The 22,955-nt window shown below is 38.2% G+C and overlaps 1 long non-coding RNA gene across 4 annotated transcripts; it reads right to left on the reverse strand.

Annotated features, from left to right (window-relative positions):
• Nucleotides 1-4,229: 4,229 nt before the first annotated feature.
• On the reverse strand, nucleotides 4,230-19,337 carry LOC116663598. 4 transcript variants are annotated; one of them, XR_004319816.1, is made up of 5 exons: nucleotides 19,281-19,337; nucleotides 17,952-17,961; nucleotides 14,823-15,223; nucleotides 13,429-13,554; nucleotides 4,230-4,531 (listed from the first exon to the last, which is right to left on the reverse strand). It is a non-coding gene; the product is annotated as an uncharacterized LOC116663598 (long non-coding RNA). The 4 variants fall into 4 exon arrangements; XR_004319814.1 differs by having other exon boundaries at nucleotides 14,823-17,961; nucleotides 19,281-19,297; XR_004319813.1 differs by lacking the exon at nucleotides 19,281-19,337 and having other exon boundaries at nucleotides 14,823-18,709.
• Nucleotides 19,338-22,955: the final 3,618 nt, after the last annotated feature.

Genomic DNA, 22,955 nt, shown 5'->3' on the forward strand with positions numbered 1-22,955 from the left:
AACTTTGTTTATCTTATTTAAAAAACAGCTCTTGGTTTCATTGTTCTTTTCTATTACTTTGGCTCTTATTTACTTCCTCTATGATTGTTATTATTTCCCTTCTTCTGTTGACTTTGGGCTTTGTTTGCTTTTTTAATTAATTCATTTAAATGGTGGTTTATGTTGTTTTTTTGAAAATTTTCCTATTTTGGGGGGTAGGCCTGTATCACTGTAAACTTCCCTCATAGAACTGCTCTTGTGGTGTCCCATAGATTTTGGAAAGTTGTCTTTTTATTTTCATTTATCTCAAAGTGCTTTCTGATTTCCTCTTTTATTTTTTCATTGACCCATTAGTTTTTTAGTAGCATGTTGTTTAGTCTCCATGTGTTTGTGTTTTTACCATTTTTCTTCCTGTAATTGATTTCTAGTTTCATGTCCTTGTGGTCAGAAGAAGTGCTTAATATAATTTCTATCCTCTTAAATTTGTTGAGACTTGTTTTGTGGCATAGTATGTGATCTATCCTAGAACTTTTCATGTACACTCGAGAATATGTATTCTGCTGTTTTCGGATGGAATGTCCTATAGATATCTATTTAGTCCAATTGGTCTAATGTGTCACTTAAGGCCACTGTTTTCTTATTAATTTTCTGTCTGGATGATCTTTTCATTGATGTAAGTGGGGTGCTAAAGTCCCCTACTATTATTTCATTATCATAAATTTCTCCCCTTATGTTTGCTAGTATTTGCTTTATATATTTAGCTGAAGTATAACAGCTTCATTGTTAATTGCTAAAACTTGGAAGCAACCAAAATGTCTTTCAGTAGGTAAGTGGATAAATAAACTGTGGCACATCCAGATATGAACTATTATTCAGTGCTAAAAAGTAATAAGCTATCAAGGCATGAAAACATATGGAAGAAACTCACATGCCTACTACTAAATGAAAAGTGGGAATCTGAAAAATCTTTGTATTATATGATTTCAACTATATGACATTCTGGAAAAGACAAAACTATGGAGAAAGTAAAAAGATCAGTGGTGGCCTAGAGTTGGGGAAATAAGGGATGAATAGGTAAAGCACAGAGGATTTTTAGGGCAGTAAAACTGTTTTGTATGATACTATATTGGTGGATATGTGTCATTATATATGTGTCCAAACCTGTAAAGTCCAAAACTAAGAGTGAACCCAAATGTAAACTATGGACTTTGGGGGATAATGATGTGTCAGTGTAGAGTCATGGATTATAACAAATGAACCACTCTTCCCACCCATGTAGGATGTAGGATGTTGATAGTGACAGAGGCTGTTCATGTGTCGGAGTAGGAGGTATATGAGAATTCTCTGTACTTTCTATTCAACATTTCTGTGAACCTAAAAGTGCTCTAAAAAAATAAAATCCATTAAAAAAATTTAAGTACTAATACTTGCTACAACGTGTATGAACCTTGAAAACATTATGCTAAATTAAAAAACCACTCACAAAAAACCACATATTGTATGATTCCATTTATTCGAAATGTCTCAAAATGGTAAATCTATAGAGACATAAAGTAGATAAGGGTTTGCCATGGCCTGGAGGTTAAGAAGTAATGGGCAGTTAGTGCTAATAGCTAGTATATTTTGGAAGAAGAGTGATGGAAATGTTCTAAAATTAGATAGTGTTGATGGTGGCACAATTCTGTGAATACACTAAAAAGCAATGAATTAATGCAGCTTAAACAGGTGAATTTATAGGATGTGAATTATAGCTCAATAAAGCTATTATATAAAAAAAGACTAGCTCTAAAAATACTTCTAGCAAGCGTAGGTTTATCACATTAAGTGTACAGCCTTAACCATAAGTCAATGTGTAAGCATGACACTTAGATAACTTTGAATCCACTGGCACCACCATTACTTTCTTTGTGCCTGCAGACAGTCACTTAAACTCATTAAAGTTTAAGTGTTTTCCCATCAGTAAAACTGAGATAATCCTCATGGCATAGCTGAGCAACTTAATAAGATATCGCAGAAAAAGCACCTGGTGGGAGTTTTCTCACTGTTGGAGATTGAAGTTACAAATATGTAAGAGAGGAAGGCAAAAAGAAATCCTGTGTTACTGGATTAGAGTCAGAGATATCAGTATGAGTCCATGTTTATTTCACTATATTTGTGGCTAGATATGAGAATAACTGTAGATACATGTGTATTCATGGTTTAACATACATACAGAGATTTCCCAGCTCTGTTAGCAGAGAGGGCCTCAAAGCAGTGATATTCCAGTAGCTGTCAGCATACCTGACACCCGGATCTGAGTTTCTAAATAAACATTTTCCAATAAATGGCCAGAGCTGGAATAATTTGAACAACACAATAAATAAAGTTAGTATTGGATTATGGCTCCCCAAATAAAGTAAATACCCCATACTGATCGACACAAATGATTGAATCCATAAATATATTGAGGAGAAGAAATGTTCCTTTTGAAAGAATTCCAAAGGATAAACAGAGAAGGAAGGAGGGGGAAATAATAACAGCACCTGCTGCAGGCAAGACCTGTAGACTAATGTTCACATTCGTGGCTGAAACTTTATGGAGTAAGAGGGTGTTTCCTTAGCCTCAAAGTATTGCCCCCCCCCCAAATATTTATTACCTGCTGGGGTGGTTTTAACATTTGTTTACAAATTTGTAGTAACTTGTCAGTGAAGAAACCTGGCAGGCACCACCTTAACCAAGTGATTAAGGTTTACACCCCAGTTGTAAGTCACTTTGGTATTATGTACCCCTGATAACATGATGTGATGTGAAGCCAAGGACATATCAGCTCTGTAGTATTCTTCCCACCCATTACCCTAGTCTGACCATGAGAAAACATCAGATAGACCCAAACTGAGGAACATTCTACAAATACCTGAGCAGTACTCTTCAGAAGTGTTAAGATAACAAAGAACAAGGGAAGACCAAGAAAGAAACTTGCTAGAAAAGACTACAAAAACGTGATGGCTAAGTGTGATGTGTGGTATCCTGGATTGGATCTTAGAACAGAAAAAGGTCATTAGTGGCACACAGGTGTTACCTGAATAAAGTCTGCAGTTTAGATAATAGTGAACGGTGTTCACTCTTAGGTTTAGTAAATGTGCCCTGGTTATGGAAGATAATATTAGGAGAAGGTGGATGAACAGTATTCAGGAATTCTGTGCACTCTCTGTAGATTTATACTTACTACAAAATAAAAAAGTTAAAAAGCAAAACAAGGACTTGGCCTGCTATACATGCTCAATAAATCATCCTCAATATTTTCTCCCCTTGCTTGCTGTCACTAAACTCTAGGATGACATCTCTTTGAACTGATTAAGCAACCCACATTCTGCTTTTCTGTGAACTCCCTCCCCAGCCTCAAAAACCCCTTTAGTTATAATGGGGAGACTCCAAGGAATCATAGTAGCCAATGTGACATTCCTACCACATGCCTCTTCTGCCGCGACCTGCCAGAATTCATTGGACCAGAAATGGGCACTTGACCCAAACTGAGCCAATGAGCCCTTCTACTGGGAATTTGAGGTTTCAGGTACACCTGTCTGATGTTTTGAATAGAGGAGATTTACTTAAGGGCTCTTAGAATGTATTTTCTAATATCTGGCTTGGGGAGCAAGGAAGTCATTTATTATAAACAGCATGTTTATTTTTTCTCAAAATTCACATGTTGAAATGCCAACCCAATAGCTGGTGACATGAGGAGGTAGAGCCTTTGGGAGGTAATTAGATCATAAGTGTGTCCTCATGAATGGGATTAGTGTCCTTATTTAAAAAAAAAAAAAAGAAAAGAAAGAAAGACCTTGGGAGGCTTTCTAATTCTCTTTCTGCCAAGTGAGGGCACAATGAAAAATCAGCAGTCTAAAACCAGAAGAGACCCATCGGCCCTCATCAGAACCCAGCCATGCTGGCACACTTATCTTGGAATTCCAGCCTCCAGAACTATGAGAAACTGGTTTCTGCTGTCTATGGTATATTTGTTGTAGCAGTCTGAGCAAAGACACCTCTTTACAGCAAGAGGGCAGAATGAAACAGGTATGCTCTGAGAGGCAGAACTGACAAATCAGGAGAGAAAGGATTACCTGGTCACTATGGAGCCCTAGCCATGAGTCCTCACTGGTTCCCCACAGCCTAGCTGCTCCCCAACCTTAGACTCCACGAAATGCCCACTTATCCCTATTTCTCTTTGGGCTTAAATTAGCTAGATATGGTTTCTGTTAATATAACCTTAAAAGTGCTAATTTTGGAAGAAAATGACATGTATTTAGTTGTAAGTGTTCGGTTGTAGTTGCTTTTTAATAGTCAAGGTAAATTTTTAGTCACAGTTTACACAAACTGTCTGGTTAAAGTACCCCTATCCTTACACATAGGTGCACATAAACCACATTTTTTCAATTCCAGTCACTTTTTCACTTTGGTCACTTGTTCATTCATTCTGAGATAACTTTACTCTGCCCCCGTCATGTCCAAATTCCATCCTTACTGCCAGCTTTGGTTTAAATGCCATCTCTTCCATACAGCCTTCCTTGCCACCCACCTAAAAGAAAAAAGAAAAAAAATATATATACCCCATGTTTTCTTATCTGTATCTTTTATTCCTTTCAGTCCTTTCTGTCTTTGCATAGTCATTTATTCAACACATATCACCTTCCCTCTTAGAAGTGAAGCTATTTGAGATCAGCTTCCCTGTTCTTGTGCAGGCAGCACTTGAAGGAACATCTCAAGAAGCACTGCACTGCATACTGACAGAAGTTCTTAGTTTTAATATAGTGTAATGTATCCTCTTTCCCTTTATTAATGCTTTTTGTGTGTGTCCTATTTAATACCTTCAGCTGACCCAAGGTGATGAAGATATTCTCTAATGTTTTCTTTTAGATATGTGAGATGGCTTTACTTCTTTTTTTAAAATTTTTTTATGTTTTACTGAAGTGTTGTTGATCTGCAATGTTAGTTTCAGGTATAGAGCAAAGCAATTCAGTTATACATATACGTACGTACATACTTTTTTTTCAGATTCTTTTCCATTATAGCTTATTACAAGAAATTGAATATAGTTCCCTGTGCTGTACAATAGGTCCTTGTTGTATATCTATTTTATATGTAGTAATGTGTGTCTGTTAATTCCAGACTCCTAAGTTATCCATCTCCCCTCTTTCCCCTTAGTTTTATTTCTTAAAAATAATTCTCTTACTAAGTTCAGTAAAAGAATGCAGATAACTGTCATTGCTAGCTTGCATTTCTGTCCTTCTTAAGCAGTTGCATGTGTTCATCAAAAGTCATGCCTAAGAATGTTCATAGTAGCTAAAACCTGGAAACAAATGTTCATGAACAGAAAATGGATAGTCATTGTGACACATTCATAAAAGGCATATTATATGGCAATAAACAAATTACTACTGAATCCAAAAATGCAGATGAATTGCTTAAACATAATATTGAGGGTTTTGTTGTTGTTGTTCCTTTTTTATTAAAAGCAGGCACAAAATTTTTCCAGTTTTGGGATTCAACTTATATAAATTTCAATCCCAGGCCAAATCAATTGATTGTGGTTATCTTTTTCAGGGGACACTGGGAGAGGGGAAGTGGAAAGCTTCCCGGGGGGTTGTATTTTCTATTATTTCTTAATCCAGAGACTGACTATGCAGGTGTGTTCACTTTATACAAATCCATCAAGTTGCGAATTTATAATTTCTGTGCACATTTCGGTATGACTGTTATGCTTCAATAAAACATTTTAAACAGAAAAGTTTTCACACATTACTTGTAGCTACGGTACCAGTGCCTTAGGCATCGTGCTAAAGGGTTGTGTGTGTGTAAATTACATATCCTTTGGTAGCACAAAAACCTATTAAAATCAATATTTTTATATTACACCTTTGAGAATTAAGAGGTAAAATTACACAGTGATTTATTCAGAGGTACAAATAGGAACAATAATAGATGTTGATCAATTTTAAAGTTATGGAGGCTTGAGAATTTAAATCGGAGTTTTGTATGCAAAAGCAATTAATTTGTTCAGATGACCTTGGTATTTATGATTAGCTAGGAATTTGATTAAGCAGGGGTCTTGCAATGTGGAAGTGTTCCCCTTACCTCCCCCCTTTTTTTTTAATCCTCTGGTGTATGTGACCTGGGGTGTTCTGGAAATATTCTGAACATTAGAAATTTGCTTAGAAAGGCAGGTGATGCTTAAAATCTAGTTAAGTGAGTTATAGCTCCATCAAAACTATCAGAGGGGAAACCAAGATTAAATATTAAGAATGATCTAGGCCAGGAGAAAAAATCTGCAATGTCTGTATTCTGGGGAAATCTTTTCCAGAGGAGATGTTCTGGGTTTTGTTGTTGTTGTTGTTGTTGTTGTTGTTGTTGTTGTTGTGTTTTGGGGGTTTTTTTGTCTTTGGTTTTGGTTTTGTTGTTTTTCTTTTTTTCCTAGAATGAACTCAAAATAATTCCTAGGATTTGAAGGCTAAAACAAACGTTTTGTTAGGTCTTCTGGGTTACAGCATTTTTTGCTCAGTAATTAGATTTAAATTTGAATAGACATTGGTTAGAACCTTGCAGGATAAAGAAGCCACTACAGGGCAAAGTGCAGCGTGCAGCAGGGGGCCCTCCGAGGACTAGGAAAGGAAAGGGAAGACGATTTCTTAGACCTGCTGTCTCAGTCCCTTCAGGCCCTGCAGCAAGATACCATAGACTGCGTGGCCTGTGAACCACAGACATTTACTTCGTGTATTTCCAGAGGCTGGGAAGACCAAGACCAGGGCACCAGCACATCCAGTGTCCGGTGAGAACCTGCTTCTTGGTTCACAGACAGCCGTTGCTGCTCACATGGTGGAACAGGGAACAGGCGAGGGAACTCTCAGGACCTCTTCCTAAAAGCAGTGATCTCATTCCAGAGGGCTCCACTCTCATGATCTAATCACCTTCCAAAGGCTCCGTCTCCCAACACTCAGACACTGGGGGTTAGGTTTACAAGGAATAAGAGATTTACTACGGGGATTTGAGTTTATCTATATGTGGATGGAGCTAGTAAAGTGAAGGTCTCGACGTAGGAGTAGAAGGATTGGAGAAATCGTCACTAACGACTTTATCCTGAAGCACTGGTACAGGAGGACAAGTTGGGATTTGCAGGAAAACACAAGAAGCCCATGCATCTCACTGCCAGAGAGGAACTGGAGGACCTGGCAAAGGAGGAGCTCGTGGAGAGCTCTGTGCAAGCCTCTGTGGGTCTACAGCCAAGCTCAGGTGGGCTTGAGGCAGCTGTTGGTCAGTGTGACCAGCAATCCAGAAGATGAGGCAGAGCAGAAGGGGAGAACAGGAGGCCCACCAGGCACCTCTATATCACGTCTGATCACCATAACCTTCTAAGAGTAGTATCTTCTGCTCTCATCTACCTTCTGAATCTCATAGAAGTTCCTCTAACTAGGCCAACTCCATACAGAGAAGGGGATTCTGAGAAATGTTCGTTCCCAACCTTAGACAGGAGTCCAAGTGCTAGGTCAACAGTAAACAATCCAGCACAGGAAGCAGACTGAGAGGCTGCTCAGCTCCAAGGAAGGTATTTTCAGATAAGGCCAAGGATGGTGATGGAAAAGGTGGGAACTCCCAGAAGGCAGAGCTAACGGTCAGAGAATACAATGATCTGAAAATCTACTTTCAGGACCCTAGACTAGGGTGGAAACTTGGAACATCCCCGCCCCAGAGAAGCACCTTGCTCAACAGGATTTCAGAATTTCTGTGAACTAGTAAGTGTTCTGTGCCTCCTGCTGCTCTCTTTTCCAAATAGAAGGGCTCACACCGGATATCCTATCCCTATTCTATCTAGTCAGTGTTCAACTTATCTCATAAATTTCTTTTAAAAGTTTGTCAGGTGTTGGCAAACATAGCCTGCAAGACAAATCTGGTTGCCCATCTTTGTGAGTAAAGTTTTACTGGAATGCAGCTGCATCCAGCCTATCTGTATACATAATGCCATTGGCTTCTTTTGCATCACAAGGGCAGGATGGAATCATTGTGATAGCAACTATATGACCCACAAAGGCTAGACTATTTATTAACCTGGCTCTTTACAGAAAGTTTGCCAGCTCATGAGCACGATCTATACATTGCAATCGGTGGTCATGTCTCTTAAGTCTCTCTTTTAATCTGTTGATTAAAGTAATGAGTTCATAGTAGGTCATGGCCTTTCTCATTTCTCTTTACCACTGCATGGTATTTCATTGAGTGGATGTAACACAGCATTCAACCCTACTGATGGGCATTTGGGTTTTTTCCCCAGTCTTTTGCTGCAATGACTAGCCTTCTGCAAATATCTTCCTCTTGTCCCCTCGTAGTTTATTCAAAACAAGTTCCTAAAAGTAAGAATTCTGTGCCAACTAAGTGATATTGCCAACCTGCCTTCCACTCGAACTGTAGAATTCTGCATTCCTACCAGTATAAGAGCGTCTCTTCAAGCCAGTAGGGGATGCTGTCAAACTTCTGAGTTTTGGCCAATTCTGATCATGGGAAATGGGATCTCAGTGTAGCTTTAAATTGTGCTTCTGTTATTATCAGTGATGCTGAGCACCTTTGCAAATAGGGCCATCTGCGTTTCTTTTTCTATTATCTGTCTATTTAAATCTCTTGCCTATTTTTCTACAGGATCTATAGATTGCTTCTCTTCTCTATACTTATAAACTCTTTATATATTAGGATTATTAACATTTGTCTTTGATATAAATCACAAATATTTTTCCCATTTTGTCATTTTTACTTTGCTCATGGTGGGTTTTCTTTATTTACTTGTTTTTCCAGTGCAAAAGTGTGTTGTTTTTAATTCTTGATGCTGTCAAATAATCAGTATTTTCCCTTACTGCTTTTGATATCTTGAGTTACAGTTAGGAAAGTTTCTCCTATGTCCAGACTGTAGAGTTTTCACCCATGTTTTGTTCTAGTACTTGTGTGGTTTAATTTAACTCTCTGACACATTTAGAATTTGTCCTGATATGCAGGATAGAGAATGCAATCAATTTCTCTTCTTCTCTGTGACCATCCAGTTATGCTAACACAAATTATTTAAATAAGTTTTATGGGAGGGAAATAGCTCACTGGTAGAGCGCACACTTAGCGTGCAACGAGGTCCTGGGTTCAATCCCAGAACCTCCATTTAAATAAATAAATTCACATTTTCTCTACTATTATGATTATTTTACACTACACTTTCCTTTGTGTTTGAATCTATTTTTTCCTCCTTCATGCTATAATACTATTTTAATTATGGAGGTTTTATAGTATGATGATACATATTTTAGAACTAGCCTCCTTTCATAACTTTTTTTTTTTCAAGATTCTCATATCTAGTCTTAGTTTTTCCTTCCAAATCAACTTTGCAGACAACTTTTCTAGCGTCAGGAAACAAACAAACAAACAAACAAAAAACTGGTGGCATTTTAATTGAGATTGTATTAAATTTAATAAATAATTTAGAAATAATTTAATTCTTTATAATGTCCAAAAACACGTATCTTTCCCATTTGTTCAAGTAAACTTTTGAATCTTCCAGCAGTGCTTCACAGTTTTCCTTACAAAAGTTTTAGACGTTGCTTGCTGAGCTCATGTCTAGGTGTTACTGTGTATGTGTTTTCATTGAGGTCTTCTGTTTTATTGTAACTTCATAACATTTTTGTTTAGTTATAGATATTTACATATGCGTATATATGAAATGCATTCAACTTTAGTATGTCAATCAGATTATAGGGATGAAGACGTCTGTTTTTACTTTTCAAAACCTGTGAGAATCTTTCTTTAAAAAAAATGGCTTTGTTTTACTTCCTTTGTTCTAAGTAAATAAGTCAAATACTGAGTGGCAACTTATCCCAAAACGTTAAAGTGAAATCTTTACAAATACTTTAACAGCTCTTTATATTTTGGAAGCAATATGTGACCTCAAGTTTACAGGTGTTAATATATTCTAATTGGAAAAGGTAGAGAGAACAGGAACAGCCCTGGGCAGAGCTAACAAATGGTTAGTCTGAATTCTTCATTTACAATTTGTAATCCTTTCTTCAGTCTCCATGTTCTCCCAGGGCCTTCGTTTATCAGTGACCCCTTAAACTCTAAGAACCCCCAAATAGGACACCATCCAATCTTGGACCTCTTCCTTACTCCAGTTCCTCCTGGTTCCCATCTGACATCAGAAGCTGAGCTGGCATCAAAATAAGAACCGTACCATATGGTGGTTCTGTTTTTAGGTTTTTGAGAAACCTCCATGTTGTTTTCCATGGTGGATGCAGTAATTTACATTCTCACCAACAGTGTACAAGGGTTCCCTTTTCTCCACATCCTTGCCAACATTTGTTATTTGTGTTCTTTCTGGTGATGGCCATTCTGACAGGTGTGAGGTGATATCTCATTGTGATTTTGATTTGCCTTTCCCTGATATTAGTGATGTTAAGCAACATTTAATGTTTTTCTGGCCATCTGCATTTCCTCTTTTGGAAAAATGTTTAATTCTTCTGCCCATATTTTTTTTTTTAATTGAAGTACAGTCAATTACAATGTGTCATTCTCTGGTGTATAGCACAATGTCCCAGTCATGCATATACATACATATGTATATTCATTTTTATATACTGCCCATATTTTAAATGGGTTGGTTGGTTGTTTGCTTTTTAATTGAAGTATAGCTGATTTAAAAAAAAAAAACTTAATAATGCTTAAGAAAAAAAAATAAGAACTGTACCTAAGCACTCACTTCTAGCATAATCTGACTATTTTATCTAGCATGTAAATATAAAGTTTCCAAAAGGAGCCAACAAAACAAAACAAATAAAACAGAACAAAGAAAAGCTATTGTGAATGAAGCAGTGATGATTAAATAGACTCAGAAGGACAATTATGACCTTTAACAAAAATGATATTCTTCATTAGTTAGCAATCTTTTAACCAGCCGTAAGGGGTCATAGAGTTTCAGGTGTGGAACATAATCTAGCTTCATTCAACTCTTCCCCCACTATTTTCCCAATCCAGGTGTTCTAAGCAAAAAATGCTGACAGAAGATGTATGATTATATTTATATTTATTATGATAAATTTTACCTAGATTTATAACATAGTATAAATAATAAATATAACATTAATATAATATAGTTGTTGATTAAAAATAATAATATATTGTTGACTAATTAATAATATATTATTGACTGAAAAAAAAATCCTTACACAACCTGAAATTTGAGCAGTAAGTTTTATTCAGGGCATTGCTGAGAACTAAAGCCCAGGAAGGCCCTCAGACAGCTGTGAGCAACTGTTCCAAAGAGGTAAGGGAGGAGCCAGGATATATAGGAGTTTTTGCTGAAAAGAAAACAAAAAAGCTTGTAGTCTAACATCAAAAGATAATTGCTAATCACAAAAACATACATCTTAAGATTTTAGTGTTTTTCTATGTATGGGAAGATGCAAGAGTCTGGCTTATTGAAATTGTTCCTTTGATGTGTATCTTAACTAAAGCCAGTATCCTGTTTTCTCCCTCCTGAATGCCCTCAGGGTGCACCCTTGATGGGGCAGCTGCAGTGACTGATGGCTTTATGGCCACAATATCCTTTGTTTACTGAAAGGACAGGAGACCTTCTTTTTCCACAATATAAATGTTATGATTATAATTATACATTATATATAAACTAAATAGTGTATTATATAAATATACTGTATTAAATTATATAAATTTAATGATTGTTAATCCCAAAAATAAACTATTACATAGATTATATATAATTTGTATATAAAAAAGTTTTCAAACCAACTGCCAATAGTGGACAACAAAAATGCCTGACAGAAGATTTATGATCATATTTAAATTTATTATATAAACTGTAACTTATAAATTATATTTTATATCATTTATAACTTATATAATATTATGTAATTATTATAATGCTGTTTATATAATATCAACAATATAACAGAATCAAAATAATTAATATAAATAATATTTTATATAATATATTATGTAATGGATTATATAATATATAAGTAATAATATACAAATTTTATATATAATTAAAATTATAACACATAAATTATACATTATACATCATATAAATATGATATATTGAATTATATAAATTTAATAATTCTTAATCTTAAAATCTAAAATATATTTTTAAATTATATATAATTTATATATAAATATAATACATTATATATTTCTATAATTATATTTAATTTATTATAGAAGCTTTATTTTTATTTATGACAGATCTCCTGCTTTGTGTTTTCTGCTTATCCCTTTAGTTCTGATTGAAGATTTGAAAACATGAGCCTTTCAATTGCAGTGGATCAAACCAGAATGTGTGCAAAAATCAGTACAACCATCTCTGTGTCTGTTGAAACATAGTAGATGTTAAGTACCTATCTATTCAATGAACGCATTAGTGATGTGTTTAATGTCAATAATGTCACAACTGCCTATGAAGGGTGTTTCATTTTATTAAATATCCAGAGATGTAGTGAGAGGACTTTATGCCAAAATTAAACGCTACAGTAAGCTTTGTATATTCATTTTCTCTGATGTGAAAAGCTAGTTACAAGTAAAGATTTTTCTCCAGCTTTGGGTAGAGTCACTTTCAGAATTCAGAGCCGAGAAATAAACTTAGAGCCTCATGTGTACGGTCAGTAAATGCCTCAATGAATTGGAAGTTCCAGAACCCAAAAAATGAGCATAGAATTGTAAGATAGTGCTCATAAAGGGAAAAGCCAAACAGACTTCTGTTTTGCCATATATTGCAGCGATTTCTAGATTTCAGTTAGACTCTGTCGACTGAAATAAATGCACAGCCTAAAAGTTGAGAGTTATGTTTTATTTGGCGGGAGGACTTGAGCTGGGATGACAGCCTCTCAGATGGCTCTGAGGTGCTGCTCCGAAGAGGTAGGGGAGGAGCTAGGATACGTAGGAGCTTTACAAGAAAGACCAGGTAGTTGGAACAATAAAAGATGACTTGTTATCTAAAGAAAACTAGGCATCTCAAGTTAAAGAATTTAGTGCTTTTCTATGAATGGGAGGAAGCAAACATTTGGGCTCATTGAATTCATTCCTTTGACAAGCACCCAGCTATCTAGGGCCAATATCCTGTCCTTTCTTATTCTGAGTCCGCTCGGAGTGCACCATTGTGAGTGGCTGCATTGGCCGGGCTGCAGGCCTGTCCTTACGGGGGGTTGGCGGCAGCCGCTGATGGCTTGGTTTCAGCGTTCTTTGTTTACTGATATGGTTGCAGTATTTTCATTCACATTGCAGTATTTTCGTTCACAACTCCAAGTTTGGATTGAGGTTAAAAGTCACAATCTTAATGACTCAATCTTAAGTCATCTCTGAATTATAGGGGAGAGGAGCCATCACACGAGGAAACACCTTCAGTCACAAGGAATCTTCCCTACACTTCCTTCTTTGACCATTCTTTACCTTTTAGTTGATACATGCAGTCAGCGCTGGCAGTTGTGGAATATTTAAATGCACATTGGTAAATAATCTCTCAGCTCTTTGCACTCAGAGATCCTTACTGTACTTTCCTTGTATCAGCCCCAACACCTAATGAAGATCAGAGAACAATATATTGTTCCATATACATGGATAATTGGTTGATTTAGATATGTTTTATAAAGTGTTCCTATCCAGAGACCTGAAATTATCAATGTCCTCTTAAGAATCCAACTAGAGGATTTAAGCACAAAACAAACTGGTGGTCATTGTGTGAGGTGTACTTGCACAGGTAAGAAAGTCAGCGTAAGGTTCTGTCTCCAAACCCCACAGCAATCCAGTGAGGGAAATACTATTGACCCCACTTTAAAGATGAGAAAACTGAGAATTACTGTGGTGTTTCTCAAAGTATGACCCTGGACGGTGTTCACATCTCCTGGGCTCATCTGTGGGCCCACTCTGGACATACTGAATCAGAGACTCTGGGAAGGGACCCAACGCTCTTGAGTTCTACCAAGTGTGCTAAAGTTTGAAAGCTGCTGCTTTAGAGAATGTAAGCGATTTGTTTGACCCAGGTCACACCCAGTTGGGAAAGGCTGAGATGGGAGTTGAATCCAGGCATCCAAAGCCATTCGCTCCCCGAAGCCCACTTCCTTACGCTGGGGAGTCTCTCCCACTCCCTTGAAAGGCCAGGCCTGTATGAGAGCTGACATTCAACAAGGGAAGAGAATCCAGTTCCTAGAGGAGTCTCACAATCCCAGAATTTTAAAGACTCTCAAGTTTACACATGAAGTCCAAAGCAGTAAATATATAATTTTCCTGATTCAGATAAAACACACGTAAAGGTTTTTGGTCTATAATTGTAGAGGTCAGCAAGGGCTTTCTAAGTAGAGCCTTAAACTAATTTTATTCAGTGCTTTCTTTAAAATTTCTTTTCATAGGTATTAAAAATAACCTTTTCCTCTTTATCTGCTCCAATACTAACAGTGAGCCGGTGCTTAAGCGGTACAGTAGTTCATCGACTGCATGGTTTATGTACATGTAATTTGTGTCCTAATTAGGCATTTGTTTTCCTTCTTTGACTTATGCAGACCTATAAAGTTTTCTAAGAAGAGAAAAAGATTTTACAAATCTCTGAACTGGCCTTGTTGGAGGTAACATAACATGACCCAGGTTTTGGCATCAGAATCAGCTGGATTTGACACAACTTGAACAACTTACTAGTCAAGCAATTTATTTAGGTTCCCTATGCCCCTGTTCACCATCTAAAATGGAATTAAGAACTGTCTGTTTCACTGCGTGGTTTCAAGGATTTATAAGATAACTTAATGAAGCACTTGACAGCTCCTGCACGTAATAAAAGCTCAGTGAATGCTTACCTTTATTTTTATTATGACTGTTATTAGCCGTGTAGAACACTACAGCTGAGCTCCAGGTCTGCCGTTTGCACACGTATTCATTTCTTCAGAATGCTGCTTCCTTTTACGTCATCCCTCACAACGTTTTGTAGAGCTGTTTTAATTTTCAGTAGATCTTTCTTCTGCGGGTGTTTTGTCTCCCCCAGTTCACAAGCCATTCACTCGAACATCCATTCATTCCAATGACTCAGGTTGTTACAGTCACGGTCCAGAGTAGGAGCCTTTTCCCCAAAGCTGATTAGAGGAGTGATGCTTATTATGGAAGGTCCTTTTGATGCAGAAAAATGGGGCAAGAGAGGATGGTCGTGTCCCAGGTCCCAGGTGAGTCCATGGGATGCGCCCTGCCAAGGGAGGGTCCTTGGCTTCACACAGGAAAGAATTTAAGAATGAGCCATAGTTCAGTAAAAGCAGATTTATTCAGAGAGATGCACACTCCGTAGACAGAGTGCAGACCATCTCAGAAGGCAAGGGAGAGCAAGAGGCCTAGGAGACACACATTCCATAGGCAGAATACCAGCCATCTCGGGAGGCAAGAGACAGGTGGTGGCCTCAGAGCATGAGGTTGTCTAGGAAAATGAGACTGGCCACAAGGTGTGGGGGTGGTTAAAGTAAAAGTAGATACACACTCCATATAAGGCTGCAGGCCATCTCAGAAGGCAAGAGAGAGCAAACACGAGGTGCAAGGTTGTTAGTTTTTATGGCCTTGGTAACTTCATATGCTAACAAGTGGGAAGATTATTACAGCTACCTTGGGCAAGGGGCGGGGATTCCCTGGAATTGGGCCACTGCCCATTTTTTGGCCTTGTATGGTCAGCCTCGGAACTGTCATGGCACCTGCGGGAGTGCCTATTCATATGCTAATATATTACAATGAGTGTATAATGAAGCTCAGGGTCTACTGGGAGTCAAATCTTCAACTGCTGTGTCATTCCCTGGTTGTGCCCTGCCCACTTCCCTTCTGTCTCACTTTCTCTGAAAGTATCCTTGCCACCAATCACTGGAATTCGGTCATTTTCAGTGATTCATTCTATTGTGTCAAGATCAGCTCTTCCCTCTCCAGACTCCCCTTTTCAAACAAAGATGCTGCTGAATATGGGTAATGTACTCAACCATCAGTGCGAATAAATTGTCAGACTGCGTGAGAGAAGTGTGGATCTTGACACTTGTGGATCTTGGCAGTGTATTAGATTCTGCTGGGGAACAGACTGAAAGGACTGAAAGTTCTCTAATGGGCTCTCCATGTGCTGTGCTTTAGACAGAACTTTGTAAAAAGTGGTAAAGGTCTTTGCCTTGGAAATCAACACAAAGTTTCAGAAGTGTCTTTCCATGTACATAGTTTCATCTGAGAAATGTTAGCTCCATGACCTTCCTAGAATCAGGGTAAAAATATTGAACACAAATGTCACCAAGCAAATGCATAGTGGTATCATACCTATAACTGGCTTAGGCAAACCAAACAGATAGATAGACAGACAGATAGATGACAGATAATTCCACATACACATACCTTCACGAAATCTTTAATCAGAACCAAGCACACAGCATATGAAAATTAAAATTAAGAAACCCAACACCAGCCTTTCCACCTACACATATTAAACCAACAACTTTAACCTAATTAGCACCATAAAGGTACACAATTTAGGTAAAAGTTCAATGCTAACAATGAGATAATGGTGATGGTCAATAACCCTAGAGTCACTTTTGATAATAAGGCGTCTGGGTCCTCATTAAATTAGCTGACTTGATACCCCAAAGTTGCAAAATTAGCATCTCCACCCTCCTAAAGCCCTCACTATGCATCATGACCAATTACCCTCAACAAGCATGAGCCTGCTTGGGCTTTACACGCTACAGTGAGTTGCTGGAGACGAGTTGGGCACGTTTCCAAGCCTTCCTAAGTATGAAAATAAACATATATTCAAATGAGGGTAAACAGTGACCTAATGGGAAATGTTCAGTCAACTGTCTGAGGACCAGTTCAGACTGGCACCTTTATCCCTTTCAGTTTCGCCTGCCCTTCCCTGTCAGTGGAATGACTAGGCACGGTAGCGTGCTGTGGTGGGGAGGGGAGTGGTGGTCCCTGCAGAAGTCCAGGTGTTTTGCCCAAAAACTGATTACGACACCCTCCCCAACAGCGGCAGGCATCCCATCTGCAAAAGCCTGATAACTCCATCCCATCCTGCTCATTCAAGGGCCCCCTTTTCATCCTCAGCTTGAGGCAGCTCTCAATGGGCTGTACGAGTATGAGAAACTGAGATAAGTGCTTAGCTACAATTAGAGAGATGCCTGTGTGCGCTGCAATTAGGGTTGTGTCAGCGCTTCATTAACCTTTGCCTTGCCAGCATTTTCCCACGTGGCACTCCAAGTGAGTAACAACGTTTATGTTAGGAAGGAACACAAGCAGCTGAGGCACAGGCCGGTTGAGAAGGGTGAAAAGGGATGGGAGTGGAGGGTGACGGCCTCCATGGAGCTACTCGACAAGTAGTGCCGGGAACCGACAGGTTTACGAGTGGCTCCCACACTGCTGGTCCTGTACTCTCTGATGTTGAAACGATTTCCAGTGATGTCGTGGACTTGTAACTGTGTCACCTGAGAGAGTGTGGGCACTGGAAAGGTCTCAAGAATTTATCAGGGCCTTTCTTTGAATGATTTAGGTTTCCTGATCAAATACTCCTTTTCTTTTTTCCCTTTTAATGGAGGTACGGGGTTGAACCCAGGACCTTGTTTACGCTAAGCATGTGCTCTACCACTTAGCTATAATACCCCTCCCCAGATACTCCTTTTCAATAGTGTAATGATTGTGACCATTTTGAAACAAAGTACACAATTTCTGATTATCAGTGGAGTTTATTAACTCCTTGTGTACACACCCATTATTTCATTTGACCCTCACCATTATCTAATGAGATTCATAGAATATTTGTTAGGTTCCTTTGATGGAGATGAAATGAAAAGCAGAGCAGTTAAGCAACCTCAAAATCACACAGCAGGTTAAGTCCAGGACCCACCCAAACCTAAACATATTGATTAACATCCGGGACCGGTCACATTAGTCATCACCACTAAGAACTGAAAAAGCTCAAGTACCTTTTCTTCCCTGTACCACAAGGGGAAAAAAAAAAAACACAGATTTTGAGAAAGCTTGTCCTAGTCACCATTAAGAAATATTTATCAGGCACTTTCTATGTAAAACAGATCTTTTTTTCTTTACTGTATAGTCAGGCCTCAAGACGGCTGTTCCCTTGCTCTTAACCTACATTACCTGCTTTACCTACACCCAACTCTCAAGACTGATCTTCCTACCGACTTGCCCCAGGCCTCAGCTGGTGATTGTTCTTATCAAAGGGGCAATGAGGGGCAGGGCCCCTGCTGGTTTCCGTGGTAACAAATGAGCCAACCTGATGTCAGTTCCCCATGCTAACCTCTCCCTGACCCCTTCCCTGATCCCAGGAACGAGGACTGCCACAGTGTCGTGCCCACCTTCTGCCCAACAGGGTAGGGAGTTGCTGTAGGACCGGGCTTCAGACACGTAAGCTCCCTCTATCCATTAAACCATTGATGTCTCTGTCACTGACCCCAGCTCTTTCTTCCCTCTTGAAGCTGGGTGAGTACTGGCCTTGGAGGCCTGCGAGGTGCAGCCCAACATTTACTAACCCTCCTCCATTATCTGAAAACTTTTTCACTAAAATTCTTGGTTACCTCTTGTTATTCAGCCTTGAACTCTGTTAAAACTGAAAACAGAACAATAATCTTTTCCTAAAAACCAGATTCCATTGTTCTGTCGTATTTGCTTTGCTTCAGATAGCCATGGGTAAAACTGAAAGGAATGCTACTGTGAGCATCCTTTTACCTACACCGTCTGATCTCTTCCCTCAGATGCTTGGTCTTAGGAATTTTGAAATGGCACTGATTTGAGTTCAGTTCTTTTTTTTTTTAGGTTAAAAAAATTAATTACATCAAATTTTGTTTGCCTAACTCTGGTTCGGAATGCTTTTTTCCCATCAAAATGTAAGGCCAATTTCAAGTCTATGTGGCCCACTGATCTGACTGATTTTGCAGCTGTGTGTCAAACCAACTTGGACTGTGCAAGTCTGAGTTGATTATCAAGAAATCAGAGGCTAAATTTCAAGTGGCTTTGGGCTAAATTAGTGATTCCCAAACCTGCTGACGATAAAATTAACCTGGGGCCATTGTTAAAAATACAGAGCTCCAAGTTTTTCTGGAATTCCTAGTTTTAAGAAGAGCCTTAAGTGATTACTTTGCTCAGCTAACTTTGGGAAACATGGTGCTAAATGTTCATTTTAAATAAAAACCAAGTGTAAAGCAGGAATCCTGGTTGTTTTGTTTGTTTGTTTTAAAGCTCTCAGGGTGTTCTTTTTTTCTTCTGCTGTATTAATACAAAATGTAGTAACTTACTTAGTGAACTTCTTGTAGTTAAGTGGAAAAACTGATGATGATATGGGTTAATACCAAGATCTGAAAAGGAACAAACAAAACTGTGATACTTATTTTACAGTATACAGGAGTCACTTCCTTATCACTTGTAAAATGATATTTTTATAAGTCCTTACATTTATTTTTCTCTTCTAAAAAATTTTAAATGACTTTATTGTGGCATAGTTTCTGTATAGTAAACTATACATATTTTGGATGTACAATTTGATAAATTTTGATAGATGTATACCATGTAACCACCACCACAATCAAGATACCTAACATTTCCGTCACTCCCCAAGGGGTACAGATTTCAGGCTCCTTAGATGTTCTCTTAATTCAAGAAAGTGAAACTAATTTATATCGGTTGAGCCTGGGAAAGTAAAAATATTATGAAATATGGCTTTTGTACCCTACCTAATATATTTCACAAAATTTGGGTTATAATTTTGTCTGTAGGCATCAATCTTTTTGAGAATTTGTGTGTCACAAGCAACTCAGCACTGTGCTTGGCATAAAGTACTTAATATTTCATTAAGGAATGAATGGAGAAAATGACTCAAGTCCCCACCTCTCCATAAAGTCCTCACCCATCTTTACAACAACCTGTAATATCTTTTCCTCTTCTCATATTCCCATAATAAACATAGCCAACTCCACCCCACAGTGTGCTTGATCTAATTATATTCTATTGTTCCTATAAGGCAGTACAGTGTCATAAAAAGAAATAGGGCTTTAGATTCAAACACACATAGACAAATTTCTTAACTCCTGATCTGCAAAATGAGGATATGCTAAGTATCTCCCGGGTTGTTGAGGGGATTAAATGAGTAATGTCTGCCCAGTACTGGACTCTACACCATTCGAAGGCATGAGTCTTCTCAGCACTGAATGCAGTGCAAGGTCACCATCAGAGCTTAGTTTACTGTATTTTCCTTCCTTCTTTGAATAATCTACAAATGCCTCAAAATGAGGGACCAAGTCTTACACTTCTTTATATTTTGCCTTCCCCTATTCTTCATCAGTTTTGCTGAGCACATAACACTCAAATACTGTTGATTTAGAAAGAACAAAAAGAAATGGCATCAGAAAAGAAGAGAAGAGGAAGACAGAAAGAGCATTGAAGGAGTAAAAAATATAAATATAAATATAAATATATATATATGAAAAGAACTGCATATGCTGGGAAGGGTTGCCTTGTTCTCAGTACTTCTCCCAGGTACCACAAAACCAGCCCTCAGTACAGGTCAGAGTCAACATCCTAAGACTGCCAAGCAGGAACTGTTTTTCACAGCAGTAATTATTTGCCATTTTGTTCACTTCTAATAACTTAGGTTTCAGAACCAAGAGTAAGTGTTTGCTTTGACCTACACTGTACGTTATTCTCTCCGAAATGTAGTTTTTATTTACTGAGCCATCTCTGCTTGTTTGCAAAACTCAAAGTTTCTTTCAAATATAATTCATATAATTGTTACTCTTTAAAGGCAAATGGAAAAAGAAAAGTAAGAATTAGAGAATTATATACTATGCATAGACCAGAATTCTCCACATTCCTAGCTCCAGGAAAAACAAACGCTGAAAACAACTGGGGAAAATGTCGCAGGTGGCTTTCATTCATTAGTCTAAGTGTTTCGGAGCTAAAAATTCATTAGAGGTCATTGTCAGCAGTTGCGTCTGACAAAAGAGGTTAAGTGACTCATCTAAGAACACATGAGTCAAAATTCCAGGCAGGATGAATCATTTATATTTATAGACATGTTATAGAATTCTTACATTTTGTTTCCATAAGTGATCTTAGAAACTCCCTAGTCTAACATATCATTCCCAAATCGAAGTACCCACTGCATCATTCCTGATGGGGCTGCCTGAATAGCACCTGCCAGAGCTAACCACTCCTCACAGTTAGCCATCCCACCTAACTTACGAGATTTCATTTTTATATCAAGCCATAATATCCTTCCTTCTACCTTCGGTTCCTAGTTCTGATCTGTGAAAAATGGATTCATTCTGTGCCCTTTTCGCTTTATATTTTCACTGTTCTTTCAAGCATTTATTATATTCCATATTTCCAAGTATTTCATGACCTCGGTCCCCCTCCTGGTATTATTCAGTCAGTAGCGATGAGAATGATGATGGTAATAACGATGAAAATAATAATGAGGAGAACGTACACTTACTGAGTGCTTTCTCTGTGTCAGGCATTACAAAAAAAGCATGAGCATTTATTCCCTCTGTCTTGTTCAGTGCTACATCCACAGCACCTAGAAGAGTGCCTGGAATATATCAGGCTCTCAATAAATATCCACGGACTGAAGGCATCCTCACCAAAACTCTTTCAAGTAGGCAATAATTAGGCTATATATATATGTTGGAATTTGAAGCTAGGCATTTTAACCCCAAAGCTTTACATATGCACTTAACTATTGTGCTTTATTCTTACAAATGTTTTTCTCACAAACACAGTAACACATCTGTGACTATAGATTTCAATTATTAGCTATTAAATGTAAAAGGCCTGCATCTAAGTTAGATTATCAGATTCTAGAGTTCTGTCCGCAGCAGTTGATTCCCATAACATACAAATAAGCTATTGCTTCTCCCTTCTTAAAACAAACAAACAAACAAAAAACTCTAGCCTCCAACCCCTGTAAGCTACCACCCTACTGCTTTTACTCTCTTTTCAGAAAAATTCCTTTATGGAGTTCTCTACCTTGCTGTCTCCAACTCCTCTCCTTCTGTTATCGTTTAAAACCACTTCATTTACTTTTCCCCAAATCCTCCAGGAGAACTTCTCTTGTCATCTTCAATGACTTTCACTCTTTAAATCCAATAGTTGGGGGGTGGGTATAGCTCAGGGCATGCTTAGCATGCACGAGGTCCTGGGTTCAATCCCCATTACTGCCATTAAAAAAAAATCCTATAGTCAATTCACAGTCCTAGCCTGACTTACCTGCCACTTTGAACATAGTTAATCCTCACTTACCTTCTAACCTTTTTCTTCTTTTGCCTTCTAGGACACCAACTCTTGGATTCCTCATACTTCACTGAGTACTCCTGCTCAGCCTCCAGTTCTCTTCCTTATCCTGAGCTCTTGGTGGAGTCCCCAAGGCTCAGTCCCAGGTATGCTATTTATACTCACTGCATTGTTGACTTAATCCCTTCTCATGGCTTTAAACACAGTCTCTAGACAGAGACTCTCAAACTTACAATTCTTGCCCACAACTCTCTCCCCAATACTTCATCTAGATGTCCAACAGGAAGCCAAAACACAACTGCTGGTCTCCCTTTTCTCCAAACCCATAGCTTTCCCTGTCTCACTTCATGGAAACCCCATCATTGCTCAGGCCAAAATCCTTCAAATCAACATTAACTCTTCCCTTTCAATCTGTCAAACATTCAATCCACCAGAAAATTCTAATGGTAGAAACCTCTATTTTTTTTTTTTAATAGATCTGATCATTTACCCTCCTCCACTCAAAACCTTGCAGTGGTTCTCCATTTCACTCAGTGTAAAAGTCAGGTCTTTACAATGACCTGTCATGTCCTGCCTAGTCTACCCTGCTGTTACCTTTTTAACCTTATCCTCATTAACTGACTTAATCTTCACAAAAGCCCTACGACAGTTTGCCATCCCTGTGTTACAGATAAGGAGATGGA

Source organism: Camelus ferus, chromosome 5 (assembly GCF_009834535.1).
Source record: "Camelus ferus isolate YT-003-E chromosome 5, BCGSAC_Cfer_1.0, whole genome shotgun sequence".
In the NCBI taxonomy this organism is placed as follows: domain Eukaryota; kingdom Metazoa; phylum Chordata; class Mammalia; order Artiodactyla; family Camelidae; genus Camelus; species Camelus ferus.